The sequence below is a fragment of the Ambystoma mexicanum genome, chromosome 2q, assembly GCF_040938575.1.
Source record: "Ambystoma mexicanum isolate Mex_15411 chromosome 2q, UKY_AmexF1_1, whole genome shotgun sequence".
NCBI lineage: Eukaryota > Metazoa > Chordata > Amphibia > Caudata > Ambystomatidae > Ambystoma > Ambystoma mexicanum.
The window spans coordinates 1,354,513,728-1,354,532,781 of record NC_090924.1 but is presented as its reverse complement, the minus strand read 5'-3'; the positions used below and the strand labels follow the sequence as shown (position 1 = coordinate 1,354,532,781).

The window sequence follows — 19,054 nt, the reverse complement described above, 5'->3', positions numbered from 1 at the left end:
AATGTTCATTTTCTTTTTAAAAAAAAATGTATTATTTCAAAATGAAACGTGCTACGTTGTACGTCGCTGTATGTTCATTTTCAGGTTCTGCGTCACAGCACGTATTTTTGCTTTTTGTAGGCTGCCATGGAAAGGAAAAAGGGGACATGTTTGGAACAACTGCCTTCCCTTTCTGTGGTGGCCATCTTGGAAAAGGATTCTGTTTTGTAATCCGGGCCGGATTATAACGAGAAATCCTTTTAGTACCACACGTTACTGCTTTGCAAATCTAGATTGTTAATTGAAAATCTTATTAAGTCTATGTCCTTTACTGAGAAATATAAAGTAGGAGTGTGTGCGATTCTTTATTTTTTTTTTTTAAATGTGTTTACACTGTGAAAGGTGGTTCTTAAAGGAACATTTACTTTGTTTACGGATGGCGTGTTTTTTGGGTAGGACAGCTAATAAGAAAATTTGGGAACGGAAATGAGGAAAGAGGCACTAAACAGTAATATGGGGGGGTAGGTGGACAGCGGAAAATGTTGTGCGTTTGTTATTTGTAAGGTAGGGGCAGTGTTTCTCATGCTCCTTCATTACAGCAGTGATGCTGTTTCTTGGGGAGGAGGGGATGGCCTTAGCTGATGTCGTTTTCAGATAACTAGAACTTTTGCTAAAAGTATGTTATGTGTACTACATTGCTAATGGCTGACTACCAATATGTGTTGGAGCTGTGCAAGGGAAATGTTGAAGGTTGACGTTCCTACATCAATATGAAATGTATTTCCACACGGTCCACGAGGCATACATCTTATTGTTTAGTGTGTACGGATTCTCTGACAGGTCACCCTGCTGTACGCCAGCATATGGTCATGTGGCATTCTGCGCAAGGTGTGTAATTAAGTCAGAAGTTACTTTACATTATGTTTACGTGCCACTACTAAAAATTGATGACCTTTAGCAAAAAAAGTTCTTAAAGGGACGGTATGGTTAAGTTGCCCTATTAAAAACCTATGAAATTCAGTTAAAAAAAAACTTTGTTAAAGGAATGTTATGGTTAAGTTGCACTAATAGAAACCTATGAAATTCAGTAAAAAAAAACATTGTTAAAAGGACGTTATGGTTACAAGTAAAATCTAAAAGCCCCTGAAATTCACCAGTTATGGTAAACTAAGCAACCATAACTCGCGCCACCACCGTGCCCTGCTAAGACTAACACCCAGGACATCAATGATGACATCACAAATATCATTGATGACATCACTGATGACATCACATGTGCATTTACTTTTCATACAAGGGGTTGTGAATGTAATGTTGGCAAAAAAGTATCAGGGATTATCGGGAGATGTGTAATAAACTACATTCTTCATCACGCAATGTAGTGTCCTAAAGAACATTCCATTGCAGTGTTCTTTCTAGTTCAGGAACCTACTCATACAGAAATGTAAGTATTGGCTGTAGCATACACCACAGAGGTGCTATATTTGTAATTTTCCAAAGTTATATAATAAAACGGTGAATGCTTCTGTATTAGACTTTTCCGTACTTTCAAACATGTACTAAGTAGCTAATAATGCATCACTTACTACATATTTCTACTAATACATGCAAAACATAGACTACAATGCATACAAATATGAGGCTTATATATGGAGAGTAAAGTTAGCAAACAAGAGGCACTATCATTAAGAACTGTGTGTAATCTACATAATTGTATACATGCACAAAAATGATTGCTGTGTTTCAACTCGCGCCACCACTGTGCACTGCTAAGACTAACACCCATAACATCAAAGATGACATCACAACCCCTTAGTTTTCTGAATAGTGTTGGTGTATCGTACCAATTATACATGTACATAGTAAATGTTGTGTAGTGTGGTAGTAGGCTCTCTTTTTGTGTTAACAGGGCATGAAAAATCTGTGCCTCACAGTACTGCCGAGATGAGTACAAATGAGCAATATGGACGTTTCCTAAGGACACTGCACCTGGTTGGCGTATGTGCAATCACACTGCAAGTATCCGTAGGACTCAATTAGTGGCCGCATCTTCAAATGCACTTTTAAGTAGTTGTGGAAGCGCACGTATTTCCGTTCCACACCTAGACCCATGCATAGGTCAATCACTGTATGCTGGTAACACCGTCCCTGTCGCCAGCCCTACGGAATCATGCAGAAAGCTACCGCATTTAAAGTACTGCTGCCGACTTCGTGGGTGGCTCTGCAAACCTACCAATGTGTGCCTACAGTACTCCTAACTGTATAACGGCCACTGTTAAACAAGGACCAGCAACCTGCATTGTCACGTGGCCGTGTGTTAGGGAGAATTCTCATAAATGGTTGATTTCCCTTACCTAAAGAGTCCCCTAGCAGCTTTGCTGGATTTCTAGGATTTATTTTTTCACCTGGTAAGAGTGTGAGCCTTTTTATCCCACTCTTCCATGTGTTTTGCTATGTGTATTTCTACTTTGTGTGATCTTGGGCACTGGAGCCTCACCTACTCCATGTGCACCACATTTTGTGTGTGTTACACAGCACCGTCAATGCAGTGACACAGGGTTGTCTTTGAGATTTCCCAATGACTCAATTTTTCTGGGGCTAACTACAGTCCCCCAGAAACAGGTAAAGTTGCCATTAATTTTATAATAGTCACTTTTACCACAAATCCAATACACCCCATCTTACATGGTGTATTGGAAAGGGTTAGTAATTATCCCTTTTCATCTGTCTCTCTTAACATTAAGACTTAGCTGGTGGCAGTGGTATCTACCCTAAATTTTCTACCGCGGTTATCTTACATAACGTGGTAAAGGTTTTGGCTATTATATTAGCATCGAACATTAAACCCGCTTGACCGTATATATTTAATTTTGGCTCCGGCTGGGTTTAGTCGCCATTTCTTTTTGTTAAAGTCTTTCTTGTGTTTTTCTCTGCGCGCCAAACTGGGGACGACTCCTTTGTTCGCCATCTTTTTCGTCGGCTTCTGCACAGAAGCCCTCCTTAAGGCACCTGATAGTCTAGGTAGGCAGGATGTGAGGGAGGGTTCTTCGGACCCCTGCCATGGGTTCCCTTGGAAACCCAAGTCGCACTCTCGTCTGATTGGCAAAGGGGACTTGCCTTGCCAGGCCAGCCATCCTACTGTGTGACAGCCAGGCTGTATGAATGGCGGTAAACTGCATAAAAAGCAGGTCTCTGGGACTGGAAAGGCAGAGTCGCCACTGGAACGAAAGAACCAACGAGGAACTGGAAGAAGAGGACCCCTTCAACGACTGAACCGCCCGGTGAAGCCCTGCTGCAGGTCCGAATTTCCAAATCCGACGACAGAGAAGATCCTCCAGGAAACTTCTTCCCTTGAGCTAGTGGAACCAACCAGTTCGCTCAAACTACAAGCCAGGACCCCTCCTCTGGTCGTATTCGCTGTACAGAGCTACAGTGGGCCGGATAGCCAGGAAGGTTGGACCCTGCTTGGGTTTTAAGGAGCGCACCTTTTATTCGTTGTTTGGCGCTGCTGGTGGTTTCTTCCCTGGGTAGTGCAGGACCCTCCCGTCTTCCTACTTCTGATCAGTCTAACAGTTGCTTCAGGAACCGTGAGCCTGCAGGAACTACCAGGAACATCTGCCTCAGCTCCAGCCCCCTCTCCGTTTTAAGTTACTGTGCAAATCCGGTTGTGCGTTTCGTTCAGCTGCGGTGAAAGTGTTTGAAATCTTTCTCCAAAACGAGGGCTTGTCCTTCTCTTCTCTTTGAACTAACTTTTCTACCAACCAACCTCGTCCGGAATCTATGCCACGAACTTTACCGTAAACTACCCTGAACTGTGTGATCTTGAGCAAAAGACTTTTGACCTATTGACTTTGGCCCTATGCCTTTTCTAGCTGATCTCCTCACTCTAGTCTCTCTTGTTCAACTGCTCAGAATACTTACCTGTTGGTTTTGCCTAATTTCTGATAACTTTGTCTTTCCCCTTTTAAATTGCTGGAGTGCCATTTTGCTCCCACTTCATTTTGTGAGCTTAACTTGTCTGGAATTTAAGGGAAGTGGTGTGTTGTATTTATTTTTGTGAGTTTGACCTTGCGTAGAATAATGAAATGTTATACAACTGTTGAGTAAATAGACATATTCTTTTACTTAGAAACCTTGTGTCAGTGTTTGCCTGAATCATAGTAATTGCTGTCCTTTGTGTAACTACTTGTACTGCTCACTTACTCTTGAGATAAGTCTGGCTGCTCCGCTACTGCTACCACTATAACTGTGTAGTACAGGCTTGTACCAAAGGTGAAATTGTACTGTCACTTGTCTTAATTGTGTGGTCCCAGAGGGTACTGCATATAATTCTGCCTAACACCGTGTTAAGTGTTCCATTACATTAATTTATCTGCTGCTTGCCTTTCCATGACCCGTGAAACAAATACATTGTGTCTGCACTCAGCGGTGTGGCGGACAGTATCAAGAGGTCATCTGCCGGTCGTACATCTGAAGTGCAGGTGGGACAGTTTGTACGAGACAGTTTGTACTTAGTCGGCAAAATGGCAAAGCTGCTGCACCTTCCCCACGCACATACTAATGCATGTAAAGGCAAGTAAGGAAACAGCAAAATATGCAGAGCGCAATCAACTTTAGTGCGGGTTACAAAAGCGCTGTAGCTGCAAGGTTCGCACCGAATAAAGCTGTGTTTTCCATCCTTGTAAACATTCTTGTGTTCCACATTGTATGTATATCTGTGAATGCTACCCCTAACAGTAATGGCGTAGCATAAACTGTTTCTACTGCATATGACGACAACTGAAAACAAAGCACAAACCAGTGATTATGTGGCGTACTTTCATGTACAGCATTTTGCACATATGCTGGGGTAACAAGAGGGGCACTCCTGTAGGGCAACGGAGCTGTAAAACAACCTTTGCAACCCATATGCCGCTCTACAGACCCTTGCCCAGCAAAGGGCATTGTATAGTGCATGTATTGCAACACGCTACTGTACAAAGGGAAGGTACTTGGAAGGTACTTGGAAGGGCGTGATAACGGTCCTTACGGAAGGTGAGGACCACCCAATAATTCCGTCTCCTTGCACGCCCCCTATAGTATCCAGACAGGTGCTGCCCCTTCTGTACCAGACCTTTCCTGTTGTTCCTTTTGTGGCCTGTGTGCGAACACCGTAATAAATAAAAATGAACTGTGAAAGGGAAATGAAGAAAGCACCTTTCACAGATCAACAACAGAATTGCCAATGCACGCATGCAGGGCGGGAGGCGTTGCAGTGTGGTAAACACTGTAGTTCAATTGGTTACAAAGGCGGTTTGTACCAAGAGGTTTTTGTAGGTGTTCCAGAGCGCTTTCAAGAGAGCCACCGCGCAACACTAAATACAAAAAAAGTAACTACTTTTAAGAAGGGCACCAAGCCAATTTAGATGGGGTGTGCAAAAATCCGGATGGCTGGCATAGTGAAAATAACGTTATAGCTGGGGGAAAGTATTCGTGCTGTGAAACGTCATAGTCCCATGGGCGAAGGATGCCATTGGCACATGTCAAAGAAAGCCACAAATGCTCTTCTTTGCAATGTACCGCGCTGTCTGCATTCACAGACCAAATGGGAAATGACGCTGCCACATCGGTAGCTGCATAATGCGCTACAAACGTCTGCAGGAGATCTGAAACAAACGCATGAACTGGGCAAGTGCCTCCTTCATCACAAACAGCCCTTAAGGTTGTATAACATGCTGCGCCATTTTCCCTGCGCAATGAACACCAGTAATATCAGCATGATTGCGTATCACCAAAGTGTCACACAGAGAAACCAAAATCTAGCACTTCCTTGTAGCTACTCAATTGCACTACACATGCACATGATAGATTGCAAAATGAGTAGCCACTGCACAGTGTTTTCCATTCACTTTCACTCAATGTATGTCGGAATCCCCTAAAACCTGCACGCTGTGCCTCGTGAAACACACAGCCATAACCGCACCCTCTCCGTTTCTGTCGACAAATACACCATGTACCACAGTCTGTCCGTACACACCACACCCACAAACTTTATTGCCCAATCCCGTAGCTTCTGCAGGCACATTTCTATGGCAGTCATCTGTAAAAGGGGAATATGTAACATGTGGCACCCTGTAGCTATTGTGATATTTGCTGACTTTTTCTGCTGAGGGAGAGGGGTAATAACTTTCAGCCAGGGGAGCGGATGTCGTTGGGTGTGGTGGCTCTTAAAAGAACCTTTGTTGTTTTTTTTTTTTTTTTTTTTTTTTGTAAAGGTGCTTCCGTGGAAACACTTTTTTTTGCGGCCTTCATAGATAAATGTGTGTTTTGAGCGTCAGCTGACATTCTTATAATAGGGTCTTCACTGGAGTGAGTAGATTGTCGCACAGTGGCATTGAAATGTTGTTTCACAAAGACATGCCATTTGCCTTGAAAAGGTGTATGTATCGCGAACCAATGTTCTCATTCTGACAAGAGATCATCCCAGCAGCACTCACAAAGTCACACATGCTTCTGTTGATACCCCTTCTGACTTCTGGCTGGCGACAAGAATCATTGGAATACTGCCACACTATTCTCTGGGGTATACATGAGAAAAGCACATTGGCAGTAGGAAAAATGCACTGCACTGCTTTCATCATAATCTTCAGTTGACTAAACCCACGGGAACAAGGCATGTAACCCAAAAAGAAGGCTCCAAAGTGCACAATCACAAAATATACAGTTGCCGAAGAGGCCACGTGTCGACATTCTAGAAGGAGTCAGCTGAAACAGCACGATTCGACACTACACCACAAAGTGTCCACTCCCTCCAAACCGAAATTGCCAGTCAAGTCTTCTTGGAGGGCATACACGCACAGATCTTCCACAAAGCTATCACACATGACTGAAACTGTACGTCTTGCCATATTTGCCAGCCGCAGTACACAAAGTAATGGAGAAACTGAATGCCACCCTTTCCTGTGACGCACACCCAGAGCCCTGATTGGCCAAAATCCATAGTCTCATTTCCTTTGACCATCATGGTGTGAAGCGCAAAATGTGCCACGTTCCTTTCCCCAATGAGCCCAAGGGCCGCACCCCGGTTAGGCAGGAGGATACCTTCTCCCTATTGGAGCTCTTTCCTGCACGTACACCCTGAGAACCTCATTGGCCAAAGGTCATCGTCCCATTTCCATTGGCCAGCATGCTAAGAAGCGCAGAATGTGGCACGTGCCATTTTCCAAGGACCACGCCGGCTGCGCCCCAGTACAGCAGGAGGAGTCCTTCTTCGTATTGGTGCGCTTTCCTGTGACGCACACCCTGAGCGCGTGCGGATACCCAAGTAAGTCAAGGGTTGGGCTCGAGTGATGTCCCTCTTCCTATTGGCGCACAGCCTAATCACGTGATTGGACAATCCCTACAGTCCTATTTCCGTGGCCGCCACTCGCAAAATCCCTGCATGTAGATTTCGCGCTGTGTGCGGGCGTGAGGAATAACTTGCAACCAGGGTAGGGGTAGTTTGTGGTAAGGGGCGATTCTTCAAAGAGCCAGTTGTTTTTTTTTTTTGTTTTTGTTTAGATGCTTCTACGGAAACAACTTTTTCTCTGTGTTCATTCGATTTTGAGAGTTCTTCTACTCACAGTAGTGCAGTAAACTCTTCACCGCAGCCTGTAGACAAACAAACAAAACTGCATTGCCAATGGGTGACAACAAAATGCCATTTTCTTGGAAACACTCTGCATTTCCACAACTAATGCGGTCATTGATGCAGAAAAACATTCCACGGGCGGGCAAAAAAGTATACATGCTTCTGTTGATGAGACACCTTCCGCCGTCTGACTCGAAACAACAACCATGAGCAGTAGGCCATACTCTTTGCGGTATTATGGATGAGAAAAGCACCTTGGTGGTGGGAAAAAGCGCCCTCACGACATTCAGCAACCTCCTCAGTCTACGGAACAAATCTAAGCAAGGCGGGTAACCCATATGCATGCCGCCGTAATGGATGACGATGACATCTACTACTGGAAAAGTGTTGAGGTCTTTGCAAAGTGCATGCATATCGGGGAAATTGCACTCATTCACAGTGTTCCACGATGCGTCCACTCTTTCCAAAGGAAAATTGCTGTCAGTGTCTTTGCAGGGCATAGTTGTGCAGATCTATGACAAAGGTATCACCTACAGTCAACACAATGCGTTTCACCATGTCATCCACCCTCAGTACTCAGAATATACAGTTACACCTCCCCTTCCTATTAACCACACCCACACTACCTGATAGGCTAATCCCCATAATGCCATGGCAATTGGGCAAGGTGGTGTAAAGGGCACATTTTGGCACGTGCGCCTCCCAAAGTAGCGCGAGGGCCGCACCCTTGTAAAGCTGGAGCAGTCCTTCTTCCCTTTGCAATATGTTCTCTGCAGCTCTACTTGATTGGGTTACGTGTAAATAGGCACACACACATTCACCAGTCGCATCGAAGCCACCATCATCCAACACTGTCACTCTTGTACAACACTTGAAATGTACCGTTAGACATTTACATTACAAATGTCGTGCCATTCCAAAGCACGTTCACTACAAAGTTCAATGAAAGTATGTACGATTTCTCCATCCGTGTACATCCACGTAACCACCCTGGATGTGGCACGTTTAATCCTGAAAGTACTGCGTAATGCACTACCTTTTCGTGATAGTGTGGGGTGGGGCTGGAGGGGGGGTAAACAGTATCAAACTGGGTAGGGGATTCAGTCTTCCATCATAGATGTATGAAAGTGGGTTTTTTGTGTGTTGTTTTTGTGATGTGCGTGCCAGCAACTTTTTAAAAATGTTCTCTTTATATACGTTTCTGCTAGCCTCTCGTCACATTTTTACCACATTCTGGTCAATGCTGATTGCACAGTGTAAAAGAAAATGGCATTGCCAATGGCGCTCAAATAAATGCCATTTCTACGGAACCACTGCGTATTTAGCTACCTCATACTGCATGGAGAACATGCCAGCAGTCTACATAAACTCACGCATAATTCTGTTTATAGCACACCTTCTGACCTCTGGCTGTGGACAAATTACACCGTCATGGACCCAAACTCGACTTGGTGTTATGAGTAAATGACCTTCGCAGTAGGAAATATATGCATCACTGCGGTTGTTAGGCAGAATCCTATGCAGTGCCCTTAGGGACCACTACACACAATTAAGACTACAGGTGGCAATAAAAGTTTTACCTTTGGTACAAGCCTGTACTACTATGTTAAAGTGGTAGCAGTAGCGGAGCTGCCAGGCTTATCTCAAGAGTATATCAGTGTTAGGCAGAAACATGTGCAGTTCCCTTAGGGACCACTGCAAAAGGCTTACGACTACAGGTGTTGGCAGTAAACCCAATTGGTAGCAGTCTGTACCACCCAGATTTACCTGGTAGCTGTGGCTGAGCAGCCAGACTTCTCTCAAGAAGAGTTAGACAGTATATAGAGTATACAAGATAGGTACCAAAATACAGTAGCACAAGCAAACACTGACCAGAGCTTGGGTATAAAAGTATATAATTATTTATTTAAAAACACACTTTGAAAAATACACTAACACTAATATGGCAAGCAAGTTCAAACACCGTCACTATTAATATATATACATCCGTGATCACTTATTGAACAAGTCTTAGTTAAAACACCACTGATTTTCAGACAGAGGTGAGCGCTTAACCTAAGATGGCACACCAATAAGTTAATTAAAAAGGGAGAGGAAAAAGGCAGAATTGGGAACATACACAATACCAACACTTTAGGAGAACCAGAGCAAGTCAGAAAAGGCAGAGTCTACTGAGGAGCAAGAAAGTCATAGGCCAGGCCCACTCTTGGTGAGAGCAAGGCGAAATGTGTCCAAGATCACACAGTTGAATAGTACTTTTAAAGAGTCTTTGCAAAGAGTTCAAAAAGGGTTGGATCAAGTCAGGAAAAGTTAGTTAGGTCCCAAGTCACCCCAGGATAGAAAGTCAAGGATTTACGGGACACCTTGAACAGTCTGTTGCAAGGGAGACCAGGCGGGACTCAGAACCTGAAATAGTGAGAAAGCTCCAGTGGTGGCAGTTGTTCCTGGCAGCGGGTGCAATTCGGTGCTTCGTCCAGGGGAAGAGAAGATCTCGACGTGGAGGAAAGCTGGAGGTCGTTGCACTGCCAGGGAAGAAACCAGACGCACAGTTTCCCGGTTAAAAAGTACTACCCTTTTATTCGCGGTAGCGGTGAAGCGTGGCTATCCGGGCGCCGGGGTGCTTGGCACGGGCGATTCGACCATGAGACGATCCAGGAAGGCGAAAAGAGGGCGAACTGGTTATCCCCACCAGCTCAGAGGAAGAAGACTCTCCGGGATGAAGATCTTCTCTGTCGTTGGGAAGTGGTGAGACGGTTCAGCAGGGCTCCACCGGTGGTGTCGTCGTTGCAGGTCGGCTCAGCTTCTCCCTATTGGGATTCTTTGGTCCTGTGGCGACTTCTGAAGTTCCAGTCCCCAAAGCCCTGCTTTTATGCAGAAAACCCCCATTCATCAGTCCTAGCTGTCACTCAAACATGCTAAGTGGTGAGGCGGGCGGCTCACCGCTGGGCCAATCACACAAGAGTGCGACTTGAGTTGCCGAGGCAACTTAGTCCAGGGTGCCTAAACCCCCCTCCCACACATCCTGTAGACCCAGACAGAGTGGCACCACTTTTGGAGGCTTCTGTGGAGAAGCCTGCCAAAAAGTGGAACAAAGGGCTCGACTTGGGTTGGAGTTACAGAGGCGAACACAAATGCCATTTTAAAACCGAGTCCTGGCAAAAAGACCCAACCGGGGAATAAATATGAAATAAATAACCCGGCGGTATCTTTAACATTGCACCAAAAGGTGGTGCATTTAAAATGAATGGGAAAATCCCCCTCGAAAAACAGACCCAAGGGCAATCTAATTACCCCTACCAGTACTTCCACAATATGATGGTTTGTACTGTTTCTGGTCACAATTTAAGACTAGTATAGTCAATGGTGACTTTACATGCCCTGGGAGACAGTAGTCGGTCCCAGGGTATGGACTCTATGTTTGGGGGTCACTATGTCACCCCTGTGTTACTGCACGGAGGGTGCTGTGAAACACACTGACCAAAAATACATGAAACCCTATGGAGGTTTCAAGTAAAATATATAAGTACATTTATTTTTAAACGGTTTGTTATAAATACGACACTTCTATTAATTCAAAATCACACGTAAAATACACTACAACCAACCAATTCACTGTGGTACACTCTAACTCAAGGTAAGTACCCTATGTTTTAACGGACCGGTGTTGTGAACCGGGAATACACTTGCGATCACTTTTGACAGTGATGACAGCTCGGTCTTACCAATAGAAACGCGTATCCGCGACAAGAAATGTTACCGGGGCAAAAACACACTTTGCACCTGAGTTAACCAGAGAGAGTTGGGGGGCAAAAATCATAGGCAATACTTTTGTCAAGGCAGACAGAATCAGAGAACACTCTTTGACAGAAATTCAAGAGTCAGTAGGCCGGAGCCAGTGTCAAGAGGAACCGGGTTCCTGTTGTCGAGGATCACACAGTCGGACAGTTCATGATTCAACGTAGCCAGGAGTACTTAGATATTGTCAACGGAGGAAGCAAAAGTTATAAGAAGGGAAGACAAGGGCAAGCCTTAGAGATGAAGAAAAGGGATTCACCCTAATTCCTCAAGCAGAACAGAGTACCTTATTCAATGAAGAGGCTGGTGCCACGGCAGTTCTTCCTGGTAGTTTCCTGCAGACCCACGGTTCCTGGAGCTTCGGGACAAAGGAGGACGTCTGGAGGGGTCTGCACCACACAGGGATGAAGCAGGCAGCAGCGACGGTGAATAAAAGGTGCGCTCCTTAAAAACAGGAGAGGCTCTTCGGAGGGTCCTCTGGCTGTAGAAGGTGAGCTGGTTATCCCCAACAGGCTCAAGGGAAGAAGACTCCGGACTGGCTCTTCTCTGGTCGTCGAAAGGTAGATGGCTCGGGACTGCAGCAGGGCTTCACCGGGACGGGGTAGTTGCAGCAGCCGTCGTCAGAGTCGCCACTGGAACTACAAGGAACCAAAGAGAAGCGGAGAAGACGACGGCTGCTGCAACTACCCCGTCCCGGTGAAGCCCTGCTGCAGTCCCGAGCCATCTACCTTTCGACGACCAGAGAAGAGCCAGTCCGGAGTCTTCTTCCCTTGAGCCTGGTGGGGATAACCAGCTCACCTTCTACGGTTCCAGTGGCGACTCTGACTTCTAGCCCAAGAGACCTGCCTTTTATGCGAGAATCCCCCATTCACACAGCCTGACTGTCAGTCATGCAGCAAGGGGGTTGTCCAGCCCAGACAACCACCTCAGCCAATCATGGCAAAGTGCGACTTGGGTTTCCTAGGATGCCCTGTGCAGGGGGTGACTACACCCCTCGCTCACATTCAGCTCACCTAGACACCCAGGCGCATAGAGGAGGGCTTCTTGGCAGAAGCCCGCCAAAAGACAGTGAACAAAAGAAGGCAAACCTGGTTTGCCGCGCAAAGTAAAACACAAGAAGGACTTTAACAAGCGGGTTTACGTTCGAGGCTAATATAATAGCCTGAAACAATACCACGTTTATATAGTATAATCGCGGTAGAAACCACTGCCACCAGCCAAGTCTAAATGTTAAGAGTGAAACAATGCTCTAGGAGGTACAGATAAAAAGGGCTAAGGATGAACCCTTTCCAGTACTCCATGTAAGATGGGGTGTACAGGATCTGTGGTTAAATGACTAAGTAAAGTTAATGGCAACTTTACCTTTTCCTGGGGGACAGTAGTCAGCCTCAGAAATGGAGTCGGTGGGAAGTCTGAAAGACAACCCTGTGTCACTGCACTGAAGGTGCTGTGTAACACACAAAAGAAGGGGGCTACTGAAGTGGTGTACTCCAGAGTCCACAATCAAAAACACAGATGAAATACACATGGCAAAACACAAGTAAGAGTGGGAAAAAGGGGTACACTCTTACTAAGTGGGAAAAACAAACTCCAGAAATCCAGCAAAGCTGCTGAGGGACTCACTAGGTAAGGGAAATTAGCCATTTAATGAGAATTCTCCCTAACAGTGGTCAGCAACCTCTTCAGGTGACAGATTAATCATCCACACGAAATGTAACCCAAATGTAGAGTTCCATAGTGCAGCACTACAAAGTCAATGTTCGTGACGGATGCCACATATCTGCAAAGGCGACCCATCCTGACCGAAACTGCAGTCACTGTGACAGGCCCAGAGAGCGTCCACGCCTTCCAACCCGAAATTACCAGCAACGCCTATTTGCACACAACACCTGTGCAAATGGTGCACAAAAGGTATCACCGACGATAAACACTGTGCGTCTCTCCATCTCCACTACCCTCACGACACAGTATTGGGAGGAAATGGTACCGCCCCTTCCTGTGAACCACGCCCTAAACTCCTACTTGCCTATTTCCCACAATTCCAATTTCCTTTCCACCCTGCACATAATGACAGGATGTTCACGTGCGCTTTCCCATATACAGTGAGTGCCACGGCCCAGTGAAGCTGAGACAATACCCTATGCGCAGGCAATTTTTGCAGCACTCCCCCATTGGGTGCTGTCAAATTGTCAAACAAGCATGGAGCAATGACATACAAAGGCTCTGCATTGCACACTGTCATTTCTATACAGCACTCCATATTTACCGTTGAACACTCTCAGTACATGTGCCGTTTCATTGCAAAGCCGCTCCAACGGAAACTTCTGCTAAATAATGCAAGATTGCAGCCCCCATAGAGATCCTCAGACGCACCCAGCACACCTTTGGCCATGCACACAACATTGCAGTCCTTTCCACACCCACCAGCACGCTATACATCCAAGCAAGCGACCATGTGGGCACCTACCATTATCCACAAAGGTAACATACGTAGCAGCACTTCCACCAAACTCCCCCACACATAAAACACCCATGCACGAAAACATGAGACACTTAGCAGAATCCACAAACATACCACAGGCTGCATCACCCCTACGCACTGCCATTCACAAAGTATTGTGTCACTGGCAACCTATGCACAACAGCTGCACAATATTGGGCCTACTTCAATAATTCTGCACATAGCACCGTGACCAACCACATATAACCTGCACTTCAGCCATCCCCACTTCCATACTCACATTATGTACAGACTGCACCCTGTGGCCACACTGCACAAACAGTAACCAACCACATATAACCTGCACTTCAATCATACCCACTTCCATACTCACATTACGTACATACTGCACCCTGTGGCCACACTGCACAACTTCTCACTGCACCATCGCCTGCCGCACACCAAACACTGAAGCACATTGCAACTATCACCACAACCATGGAATACACAATACACGCTTCGCAACTCACTTGTAGTGCTATAGCACATTGACAATGTGCTGCACACCCATTCTCCAAAGATCACCACCCTGTGCCTCATGCACTGTCAAACCTACATTGCTCCATTGGGTGTGCTCCTTTCACACATTTCCTGCACCGTAATGCAATCATGCAGGTCAGCAGGTCACCAACTACCACTACGCACCTACGTACCACTGGCACAAGCACTCCTAACCAACCTCCACACCACAGTGCACATGCACAACGTTACATGCAACAGTTACCATAATGTATGAACATTACACTGTTTCCGGCACCGCTATGACCTTTCATTCACATACTATGTCTTACTGAATTCCACTCAGAAGCTATTGTGTCACTGCCAACGTAACCACAAAATGTTTATAACATTGCCCATACTACACGCCCATACACAGCACACTATCCAAGCACATCTAAGTTGCCCTTCACCCATACACTCTAACATACTAACAGTAGGCAAACACTGTACCCAGAGCCCACACTGTGTGACTTTTCACTGCAGCATCTCGAAGCACAGCGCACCGCCATGGAGCTATGCATTAACAAAATGCAACAGTTACCATAATAATGTACAAACAAAAGAATCTCTCTTGCATCCCTGTGCACTATCAATCACATACTATGAGCGTACCCACTTCCATTTACAAAGTATTGTGCCCCTTCCAACCTACCCACAATCTATTTGCAGCACTGGGCTATAACTGCTGAAATGTGCTCCACAACCATTCTGTCACCACCCTCTAACTGATGCACATTCAAAAATGCATTACTGCCATAGGTGTCCTCAAGGCCTAGGCTCTGCACCCAATAGTCTAGGCCTTGGACACACCCACAGCTCTACCATACTGACAGTATGCAAACACTGTACCCAGAGGCCGCACTGCGTGACTTCTCACTGCTGCATCTTCAAACACAGCGCTCCGCCATACAGCTATGCAACAACAAATTGCAACAGTTACCATAATGTACAAACAAGTCACTCTCTCCTGCACCCCTGCGCACTTTTATTCACTTACTATCGGTGTCCCCACTTCATTCACAAAGTACTTTGTCACTGCCAACCTACCCACATTCTGGTTGCAACACTAGCCCTACTGCAACCAATCTGCACATACCACACTAAACAAGCAGCACCCTGTATCAAATGCAGAGTGAAACATGCATTCCTGCGGTGGGTATGTTGCAGCCCTACGCTCTTGAGTGCATACCCTACGGCCTTTGCCCTTGCACCCATTAGTCCAATCCTTCCACAGACCCACCGCACCTTCATTCACTCATGCATGCCACCAAGTCGCCAACTACCACATTCCATCCGCAGCACACAGGCACCCGCGCTCCCACCCACCCTATGTCATGTGCAAATCACTCCCCTTCTGCAATTCACCTGCCACCACTCACCACGAAAAGAGGTCACCGCAAACAGGTTGCGGAAGAAGCTATGGGACGTTAAGACAGCTGCCTCCAATCACCACACATAGTGCTCACTACATATGTCACATTAAGCACTTCTCACTCCCCCACCCGTCCCCTCCCTTATTGCCGCCAACGTATTCCGTACGGTACATTTTCCAGACCCTTCTGCCGCTGCACTGTACTCCGATACGCTTCCCTCGTGCCAACCACCGGCCGCGTTCAAACTTATCTGACAGCACGCTGTACCGCGAGCCAATGACACTTCTGTCCGCGGAGCGAACAGGGAAATGGCTCCGCTGAGCAGACCTAGATATCGCTAATTTTTTGGGACGTACATTTCAGTTATTTGCAACAAAACTACTGGTCGTGTTGCCACCAAACACACAAAAGCATGCTTTCTGACCCAAGCCACCGCTCCTCCCGCGAATTTGGTGAAAATCCGTCCAGCCGTTCGGCCTGTAGTCGTGCGCAAAGTTATTCCCCATTCAGTCTATGGAAAAAAAAACATTTTTGGGAACCCCTCTATAACTCTCTCCCCCCCCCCCCGCACGAAACCTCCCCCATCCTGGCGAAAAAATTCAGATCCGGCCATATACTTTTTTTGCAAAGTTTGGTGAGTATTCGTCCAGGGGGAGCGAAGTTATAAGCCGCTGAAAAAGTGCTCTTCCTATGAGTTTAGCAACGTAACCATAACCATTTCGCTATATATAAGTCGTAGCGAATCGCGTCATTGTCTGGGTTTACCTTTGTGTTGCTGGGCGAGGGCAGGAGGTTTCCACATGGAATTTTTAAATTTTGTATTCAATAAAGAAGAAATTTTAAATTGAACATTGGTACAGCTGGCTCTTTGAGAGCGTTGGGATTAACTCTGAGACTTTTTTGCACGACACTCCTGGAGTGCGGCTCAAGACTGCGCCGTTTCACGGTGCAGAAAATGGTGATATATATATATATATATATATGTACCACGGTGATGGATGATATGTAGTGTTGTATTCACTTTATATGTATATTTCTGTGGCTTGTGTAATCTGCTTAGATCACATGCTGTGCATAGGCCGACATCTAGTGGAAGCTGCGGAGTATTACATTTTGTTTTTCGAAACTCGAAAAGGGGCGTCGAGCTAGGGCGGCGTGGCAGTAATACTATCCCTAGTGTGACATCCCATGTACCCATGATCCCTCACGCGTGTAGGACTCTCAGATTGTTTTTTTCCGCCATTCCAGTCGGACGCATATTGCGGAGTTCCATTGGCATTAGCCAATTATACATATATTATTGTTAAAATTCCCCATATCTTTCCACCCTATGCTGAAGATCGACGCCGGTGAAGATCGAGAACAACCGTCGAGAATCCACGACAGACTGTGGGCCTCGGAAGGCCTCTGGCCTTGGCCCTGTACAAGTAGGGAGAGTGGGGGGTGGTCATACAGGCTCCCACATTTATTTCCTATATATACTCACCCAATGCCAAATTAATACATATGGAGAGTACTCCCTTTAAATTCTGCCCGAAGTGTAACAGGAAGTTCCCCTGGGTAGATGAGAACAATACGTGCAATTTGTGTTCCCACAAGACCATCCCGAGGCTACCTGTCGAGCTTGTAAGCTCTTCAAGCCCAAAACACTTAAAGACCGCTACACTTAACGCTGGGCCCACTACGCCAGGCAACGAGAGGCCATGGACGCCAAAGGGACCTTTAGCGATTACAGCAACGCCGACGTTTCCGACGGCGAGGGCATAAGGGTGACTTTAGACACCCACGCGCAAGCCCCTGACCTCAAGAGGACTGCCCAGCGGCCCAGTTATGGGGACAACAACCGGCGGCAAAAGCGCAACCCACACCACTCCCACTAAGCACATCAGCCCCAGCCGTGACTCGACACGCGTGTCGAGCGATCAGCAACGGAAGGCACTGAGAGAGCGGTCTAACGATTCTGTGTCCTCTGGGCATTCACGTTCAAGATCACAACACATGACAAAGACCAACCGTCCACGGTTGGCAAGAGTGCCGCACGAACAATACTTGTAGAGGCTCGGTCGTCAGAAGATGATGCTGACCTCTATGCTCCCAAGCGTATAGCGTCTACTCCCGAGATTCGGCACCCTTCTACCACCTCCGAACCTCGATGCGTCGAAACACTCAGAAACCCCTAAAACCGCAGGAAAACATTCCTCTAGTCACGGAAAGGGGGGTAAACAGCACAACAAGAAACCTTCTCAACACCATACAGGAAGACAGAAGGCCCCTGAAAAGTCCAAGATCCCTGACCCTACTCCTAAGAGTAAGATTGTCCTTCCCACTCCTCATGATATGGGCATGGATGATGAACCAGAGCAAGAGAGATATATTCCCAGTTCCAAGGAATGGAACTCGGAGGACATTGATAGGGTAATGAGAAGGATGTCCTTTTTTGTAGACTTCTACGAAAAGGACCCTAATTATTTTCATAGCTATACAAATGGACCAGCTACCTCTGCCCCTTCGGGATCCAAGGACTCTCAACCCCCTACTAAAAGGCTCCATTCGGAGACTCCAGCGCAGGGACTGGTTTCAGACCCTTTAATAATTCAACCTTACCATCCAGAGTCATATGGTGAGGAGACAGAAACACAGATGCTGGATGACCAGACAGGGGTTGCTTACTATGGGGATGATGAGGACCAGGAAGAGGAAGATGAGGCGGAAGCCTACAGTCTTGACTCCCCTATTCCGAAAGATCCCCCTGTGAATGACTCACCGATTGATAGCCAGCCACTCCTCAATGAGGTACAAGCTAAAGCAGCAGCCCATTTTCTTTTTTTTTTGTAATTTTTTTTTTTTTTATATGCACTGAGGTTTATAACATTTAAGTAAGGTAAGCATTATCACACAGTAGTAAACCCAAAATACTTACCATATCCAAAGGATACAAATACTTGAGAACATTTGTAAGGCAACATAAAAAGTAGCAGAAACTTTGGACCAACTTGTGTATTTAGTTAACCCCTGCTTAGCCAATTTTAGGAAGTCTAACCCTATCCTAGGTTCTCACAAAATCAAGGGGGGTGGGGGAGGCACTGGGGGTCCAGTGACCAAGGGCTGGTTGAGAAAAGGCAGGTAAGCTGTGGACAAGGCAGAGTCTATGAAGATTTTTTCATGTTTACTGGTCAGTATCATTTAGGTTTATTTGGGTAAGGAGCACAAAGGGTTGTGCACCCAAATGTGGCTCAATGTAGGCCTGGGAAGGGATGCAAGTAACAGCCTAACTAATCCAAAAATCCCTCTAAAGCA

At 46.2% G+C, this 19,054-nt stretch overlaps 1 protein-coding gene across 2 annotated transcripts in view; it reads left to right on the top strand.

The window, feature by feature from the left end:
- TOPAZ1 (testis and ovary specific TOPAZ 1) overlaps window positions 1-19,054 on the top strand; it is a 2,616,805-nt gene that overhangs the window by 2,434,962 nt on the left and 162,789 nt on the right. The window lies entirely within an intron of this gene.